We start from the raw sequence: 7587 nt of genomic DNA, 5'->3' as shown, positions 1-7587 counted from the left end.
CAGAGCATTGATAGTCCATATTCCGTAGTTTGTACCGGCTCTTTAACAAGTGCTGTTAATTTGTTTGTTTAAATACAAGCAACTTATATATTTGTCCTTATTCCCACCCAAAGACCTTTGGCCACATTTTTCTCCTGGACATTCGGTGTGGTGCTACACGAGGTGTTGATTCATTTAAAGATTTAGGAACAAAAGAGTTCAGCAGGGAAATGGCAAAGGTAAGTAATTTAAATCCGTTGTTTGCCGGAGTTTCTGAGATTTAGCTTCAGCAAGGGGTTGCGGGGGAGTTAGTGGGAGCCTTCCAGTATACGTTTTGTGTAAACGTCTTGTGAAAGTCAATTTAATAGGGGATACAAGTAACCGGGCTCCAAATTCCAGGATCCATCCTTTACAGTCGGGGGGCGCTTGCTCATCGAGCGGAGCTGGGGGTCTCCAGCTCCCAGATGATGTGCGCTCCGCGCGGGTCTCAGTTGCATCTGACGCCTGCAGGCCGCGGCTCCGGGCGCGCTCCCAGAGGCGGGGGGCGCAGGGGGGCACCGGCCCCTGCGCTTTGGACCGCACAGTGCTCGCAAAACCTAGGAACCTTCACAGATCTATTTTCTCTCTTTTCTGTTCTTTTTCTGCCCTGCTCTTTAGGGATTCTGCCGAATGAGACCTGAAGTGCTTGGGTCTGTGGATGTGGCTGCACCTTGGTGTTCCGGGCGGCCTTGAGACTGACGAGTGCGGCTTTCTTTTCTTCACTGTTCTTCTGTGAATGTTCGCGTCTTGGTGGCACCAAGTCCCATGGAGTACAAATGGCATAATGTTGAAAGGAATACATTGGACTGTCTATTATTTTAACGGGAGCAGGGGAAACATGGTAAAGCGAAGGAAAAGGCACGAGTGGAGGAGCCGGGGGTCGAACCCGGGGCCTCGTACATGCGAAGCACGCGCTCTACCACTGAGCTACACCCCCAACCACAGGAGGCCTCTGGGGATCCGTATAAAATTTGGAAATTGTATCTGTGGCTCACATTAGATTTCTGTTGGAGAAACCGAAGGTGTCCAGCCCGACTAAGTTTCAGGAAGCACCTCTGTTGTAAAGTGGTAGAGGTCAGCCGTGGAGTTTGAGCCTCTTAATGGGAGATTTACGAGTTTCAGTTCAAGGCCTGCTGAGGAACTGTTTTCCTTTCCTCTCCATTACTTCCAACTTTGACACGGGAACCGGCGGGAGCTTTCCCAGGAGCGCGTCAGTGGACGCTCCTCCGCGTCTCACAGCCTGTTGGCTCAACTGGCTTCTGAGAAGCAGGAGTCGGGGGGCAGATCAGGCTGCCGCAGAACGAGAAAGCCATACATGTAGACGGTCCAGGGATTTTTTCGCTCTGTCCTAACCTAAGCAGGCAACTTTGGAGGTTCTTTCAGGGATCTGCCAGATATATAAAACAATGAATTTAATAATGAAAGGCAAGGGAGAAATTTGAGGAACAAGGTAGATTGACACAGGATTTGGACTCTCGCTGGAGTCTAATACTTAGTACTTAGGAAGGCCTGCAGGTTGGATTCCGCAGATGGTGATGCCTTGTGCAAAGAATAGTAAATATAGGAGGAGGGAGTGAGAATTCTGTTAGTTTGTTGTTCTTCTTGGTCTGTTGACTTGTTTTTGCTTTGGGAGCACAGGTAGAGCAATAAGGGGGAAATGTATAGTTTGGGTTTGGATATGACATAATTTAAATGTCTACATGATAGCCTCCTGAGGATGTCTGCCTAAGCACATTACAGTCTGAGTCTGGAATTCTGCAAATATTCCTGAACCTGATTTTCAGACATTCATGTGGCTGGGAGGACAGGGCTTCTTAGAGTAAGGACTCAAAGTTATCCATTAAGGTCAATAGATTCAAATAAATAAATAAAATATTTAAAAATAAGACCAGTAGATAAATAACTTATTATTGGTATTTATGAAAAATGAAAAAAATGAGATTCCCCCTAACTGATCTCATTTTTAAAAAAATTTATATTCCTTGTATGGTCTTAAAGTTTCCTTACAACACCAGTAAAAGTCCCATTTCCTACCATCAGCTTCCAGATAAGGTGATTTCTCTTCTTTGTCCGTCTTTGCCAATCTGTGACTATTTTAGTTATATAATGCAATGTATCATACTTCTCGAAATTCAGTGACTTTAAACAACCATTAATTACAATTGCTCACAATTCCCTGGGTCAGAAATTTTGGCTGGGCCCTCTTCTGCTCCTGGAATTGGGGTTGTTCACTGCTCTTCCTTTAGCTGGCAGCAGGGTTGGCCTCAAAGGTCCGAGGAGGCTCCACTCCGAGGCATCAGCACTACCCTATGTGGCTTTCTGCTCACTTTTCTCTCCACGGTTCTAGCTTGGCCTTTCTCGTAGCAGGGCGACCTCCCCGTAGTCAGACTCCTCACAGAGCAGCTTCGGAGAGGGGCCATTTCAAGAGAAGCCAAAGCAGAAACTGTGCAAGGACACAGCATCAGTTCCTCTAGTCCCCAAAGGGCCATCTCTGAGCAGAAGTAGTCCACAGGGGTTGGTTTATTGAAAAGGGGGGGTCTCCTGCCTCCACTAGTGCAGAGCATCTGGTTCTCAACTTTTTCAGGTACAGTGGAATGGGAAGGAATCAAGGAGATGACTGACTTCTTGGAAGCCAAGACCTCTCCATTACGTGGACTTATCTGAAAGCGAAGCGTTCTATATTGTGGGGGATGAACATTACTTTGTCTCCAAAATTAAAGCGTATAGATGATGGGCTTTTCCTTACTTTGTCATTTTCCAGGCTCTTACTGAAGAAGCAAAAGTCCATGTTTGAGTTCATGTGTTCTATTCCTGGTATATAATAAAGGATCATGAATAGGTGTTTGTCCAAGGCCCTCGGATTGCAGTCCAAAGTGTTTTTCCAGACACAGCTGGAGTCCTGCTCACATCACCCTAATTTTTCTCATGCCCTTGTCTTTAGGATTAGCTGTTCCAACTAAAGAAATGGCCCAGGTCTCTCTCTCCCCCTCTTCTCCCCCCCCCCCCCCTCCCCTCTCTCCCCCTCCTTTTGGTCTTTTTTTTTTTTTTAAGTCATATTGTAAAATGGTAGTCCAGGTGACAAAGCTGGTTGCATTCAGGGATGTTGAATAAATCTTTTCTTTTCCTTTCTTCCTTCTGATGTCGTACCAATCATTTTTACTTTTCATGTGAGCAGAAAAAAGAATTAACAAAAAACAGAAACAGAAAAGCAGATTTGGCATCCCTGAAGGAGTGTATGGATATGGAACACATTGGAAATAGGAAAAAGGGAAGCGCCCTTGGAGGTGCTGGGCATCGAACCCAGGGCCTCATGCATGCAAAGCATGCGCTCTACCACTGAGCTACACCCCCCAGGTGAGAGCTTCTTCTTTTGTGATATATTAGGAAATAATGACTGTCTTCTGTATTCTTTGGCAAGGCCATTATTGTGTGTGTCAGAAAATTTATTCTGTCAATGACACTAATTCTACAATTTCTAAATTGGATTTCTTTTTTGGCTAGACTCAAATATAGTAAATTCGAAGTCCAAATGTATACCATTCTTGCTCCTAGGTTCTTCCCAGCTGGGGTCAGTCTTCTCTAAGAGCTCCTTACCATCCTATTGCCTTCATTTTGTTTTTGTTTTGCTTTGTTTTGTTTTTGAGAACCACTTCACTGGAAAATCTCAGGTTGGGAGTTTCACTTGTCTTCATTCTTTTTCTCTATGGTGTCTTTCTCCTCCATAGATCACTCTACCTGATCTTCATTGACCACCTTGTCTGTACCCACCTCTTCAAGTGTCTTTGGTCTGTAGTTACTCTCTTCCTTCACTTTCTACAGTGAACCTTGCCTGCTCACCAGCCATCTTCAAGACCAGGATATCTTGCTCCAGAAAACCAAGGAAGCACTTTGACAGCCTATATGAAGAATGAAAATAATTATTGCTTATTTCTAATTGTGTTGTGTGCCTCAATTCCATATCTTGAGAAATGGTCTTCACCCTACAGATGGTTGGCAAGTCTAGAAAAGAGAAAGAAAGGGGGAGGAGGGGAAGGAGGGGGGGGGAGAGAGCGAGGAAGAAAATGTTTGAGTTCAGCTTCCTTCCTACTCCTCCCTGCCTTTCCATTCCCAAGCAACCACTGACCTAATTCTTGTCACTCCAGTTTAGTTTGTATTTTCTGAAGTTTTATACAAATGGAATCATATCATATTTACTTTTTTGGTTTTACTTCTTTCATTCATCATAATTATTTTGAAATCACCATGTTTAACGTATCAATAGTTTATTCCATTTTATGCTGAGTAGTATTCCATGGTATGGATATACCACAATTTGTTTGTCCATTCACCCATTTAAGATAAGCATTTGGGTTGTTTCCAGTTATTGGCTATTACAAATAAAGCTGATATGAATATTTGTATACAAGAATTTGTATGGACATAATAGTTTTATTTTTTTTTCTGTTGGATACGTACTTAGAATTTGAATGCTTGGATCATGGGGTTGGTACATTTTCAACTTTTAAAGAAATTCTTTTTCACTACTGCTAATGGTGTATGAAAGTTTCTTTTCCTCTGCATTCTTACCAACATTTGGTATGGCTAGCATTCTTAAATTTTAGCAACTCTTGGGTGGCTCAGTTGTTAAGCATCTGCCTTTGGCTCAGGTCATGATCCCAGGGTCCTGGGACCACCGAGCCCCGCATCCAGCTCCCTGCTCAGCAGGAAGCACGCCTCTCTCTCTCCTACTCCCCCTGCTTGTGTTCCTTCTCTCGCTGTGTCTCTCCCTGTCAAATAAATAAATAAAATATTTTTAAAAATTTAGTAACTCTTATAACTGCAGTTATAAGTGGTATATCATTATGGTCTTAATTCGTATTTCCTTAATGACTGATGTTGAGCATCTTTTGTTTATTTGCCCTCCTTATAACTTCTTTGACAAAATCTCTACTTAAAATATTTTGGTATTTTTAAACCAGATCTTCTGATTGTTGACTATTTAGAGCCCTTTATATATTCTAGATGTAAATCCTCTATCAGATATATGGTTTGCAAAGCTTGTCTCCCAGTCTGTGACTTGCCTTTCTGTTCTTTTAAACATGCTTTTCACAGAGCAGAATTTAACATTTTTTGATGAGGTTAAATTTATCGAATTTTATGCTTTTGTTGTCCTGTCTACAAAACATTTGTCTGACCCAGGGCCACGAAGAGTTTCTCTTATGTATGGGACCCCATGAAATTTTTTCGTTTCCTTAATTTTCTGAGATGTGTCTGGGTTAAACTGCAACATGCGGAAGAGCGGAAAGGCTTTCTGTTGGAACCCTGTTACCTTTCTCGTGTCTTCCTCCCTCACCCACCGGCCCACGCTGCCAGGAATTGGGTCCAAGCGATATAGGCGGAAGACAATAGATTCCCTCCAATTTCTGGGTGGATAAATGTCCTGGACGGTTAGACAGCAGCACGAAGAATCCAGGATCTCCTAAAACGGAAGTTGAAAACAATCCATGTACCGAAAAATAAATATCGGGAAGTTATATTTTCGGGCAGCCGAAATAGCTCAGCTGGGAGAGCGTTAGACTGAAGATCTAAAGGTCCCTGGTTCGATCCCGGGTTTCGGCAAGAAGGGTACTTTTGTGGACAGGGACGGGCGGCTCCTGCAACCCCGAGACCTGTATCTGCCATCTTGAAACTCCATAATAATTACACCTTTGAATTTGTGTTTTGTAATTGATGTTCAACGGGACAACCGAACAAGGCATCTGAACAAAGGGAGTGAGCGCAATATGCGCGACCGGCTTTCCCTGCTTCCCTTTCTGCAAACAGCCATCGCCATGCCCCGTGAATCTTGATGTGTGAAATAAAGGTCAACAATAACATTCATGCTGGTAATTTGCAATGTGGATTCCATTTAATCAGAATGACATTAAATAAGCAAATGAAAAATACATTAACAGGTCGAGAGAGACCAAGGAAGGAAGAAAAAAAAAACTTTATATTTTACTACTACTTGCAATGGCACTTTCCCTCTCCTCTAAAAAAATTTATTTATGTATGTATTTATTTGATGAGCTACAGGGACGGTCAAGAGGAAAAACCGATGCTGGGGCGCAAGCCACAAACGACCGCTTGCACATGCCCCCAAGAGCCACCACATTATACCTCAGACTCTTATTTCAGAAGAATTAAAGCGAGGCCTCACACGCCCAGCGGTAGAGATTCTGAATTTCCGTTAGAGCACAGCAGGTATCAGCCCGGATTTTACACCCGCAGAGGGAGGCGCGAGTCTGATGGCCGGCACACAGGCAGCAGGTGCAGAAGGGCCGCGTGGAGCCCAGGTGTCTGTGGGCCGCAGGCTTCCCCTCCTGTTTTGGATAAAGGACCTTACATTTTCATTCTGCCTTGGGTCCCGCCGGATGTAACCCGCGCCGATCAGCATTCAGTCAACATTCACACATTTCTTGGATTAAATCATCTACCTCCATGGCCACGCCCAGGCCCCCCACACACCTGCAGTTGAGTTACAATCTCTAGAGCACTGGCAAGTATCCTATTAAAGTCCATGCCCAGAGTTCCCTCTCTGAACTTCAAATGGTCCGTTCATGAACTGTATGAAATCAGGATTGGAATACCCGAGATCACATTGCCCGGAAAACCCCAAGGGAACCTGTGGTTTGTATTTACAAAAAGACATATCAAGAAAACAGGGCAGCATACTAGTATCACCTTATTGCTCGTTGCTTTCTTAACATAGTCTTGCTTTGTGTGGCTGTACCAAGATCAGCTCCATTTTGTGTCCAAGGCCTTGGGATATTACCTGTTACGTCCGAAGTCGGGGGTGGCGGGGTGAGGGCTGGAGAGTGTGTGGAGGGAGGCCGATGGTAGAAATAAAAACTGCAAGTCCAAGTTTAGGAAAACCGGCAAAATAGCCCTCGCGGAAATTATACAAGCCTGTAAACACAGTCACTGCAAAGGCCCCGCTGGGATTCGAACCCAGGATCTCCTGTTTACTAGACAGGCGCTTTAACCAGCTAAGCCACGGAGCCCACGTCCAGGACCTGCTGGAATTTCTTGCATCCGAGCATGACTTTACCCTGCAGCTGTGTTTCTGAGCGGACCCCACCCCTTTCTTGGGCTTTCATCCGCCCAGAGCCACCCGGCCCTGAGCAACCATGGCCCACGCACGGGTTGGGTGGTTTTCCCGCTGCCTTGTTCCGCACAACCTCACTGCATTAGGCTCGGAGCCTCGATGCGGCCGCGGCGAAGCTCGAGCAGACGGAGGGGAAGGCGCTGTGTGCAGACTCCCTCCGAAAGCGCAGGACACCGGCGCGGAAGCCACCGCGGCCCATTTGTCCCGGGCCGGGCCGGGCGACACTGCATCATGGCCTCAGACCTTCTTCTCTATGTTCCGCTGTGGCCAGAGGCGGGCGGCGAGTCCCCGGCCCCACGACGTCCCTGCGGACCGGGCCCTGCGCCTGCCGGGGTCGTGCGTCGTGGCGCGGGGGCCCTGCCCCGCTCCTGAGGTCGCAGCCCCCACCACCAGCGCTCGGCGGGGCTGTAAGGACGCGAGTTTGCAGAGCTGCCCCGGAGGCC

General features: G+C 45.9%; 4 non-coding genes across 4 annotated transcripts; 1 reads left to right on the top strand and 3 right to left on the bottom strand.

The window, feature by feature from the left end:
• Positions 1–883: 883 nt before the first annotated feature.
• Positions 884–955, bottom strand: TRNAA-CGC (transfer RNA alanine (anticodon CGC)). The gene has a single exon. It is a non-coding gene; the product is annotated as a tRNA-Ala (tRNA).
• A 2342-nt stretch (positions 956–3297) lies between these two features.
• Positions 3298–3369, bottom strand: TRNAA-UGC (transfer RNA alanine (anticodon UGC)). Its single transcript has one exon. It is a non-coding gene; the product is annotated as a tRNA-Ala (tRNA).
• Positions 3370–5543: 2174 nt separating this feature from the next.
• Positions 5544–5616, top strand: TRNAF-GAA (transfer RNA phenylalanine (anticodon GAA)). Its single transcript has one exon. It is a non-coding gene; the product is annotated as a tRNA-Phe (tRNA).
• A 1350-nt stretch (positions 5617–6966) lies between these two features.
• On the bottom strand, positions 6967–7040 carry TRNAT-AGU (transfer RNA threonine (anticodon AGU)). Its single transcript has one exon. It is a non-coding gene; the product is annotated as a tRNA-Thr (tRNA).
• Positions 7041–7587: the final 547 nt, after the last annotated feature.

This window comes from Callorhinus ursinus, unplaced genomic scaffold (genome assembly GCF_003265705.2).
Source record: "Callorhinus ursinus isolate GAN/ISIS: 27379988/994484 unplaced genomic scaffold, GSC_fseal_2.0 scaffold109, whole genome shotgun sequence".
Taxonomy (NCBI): Eukaryota; Metazoa; Chordata; class Mammalia; order Carnivora; family Otariidae; genus Callorhinus; species Callorhinus ursinus.
Note: the sequence above shows the minus strand (reverse complement) of the source record. Positions and strands in the feature narration are given on the sequence as shown.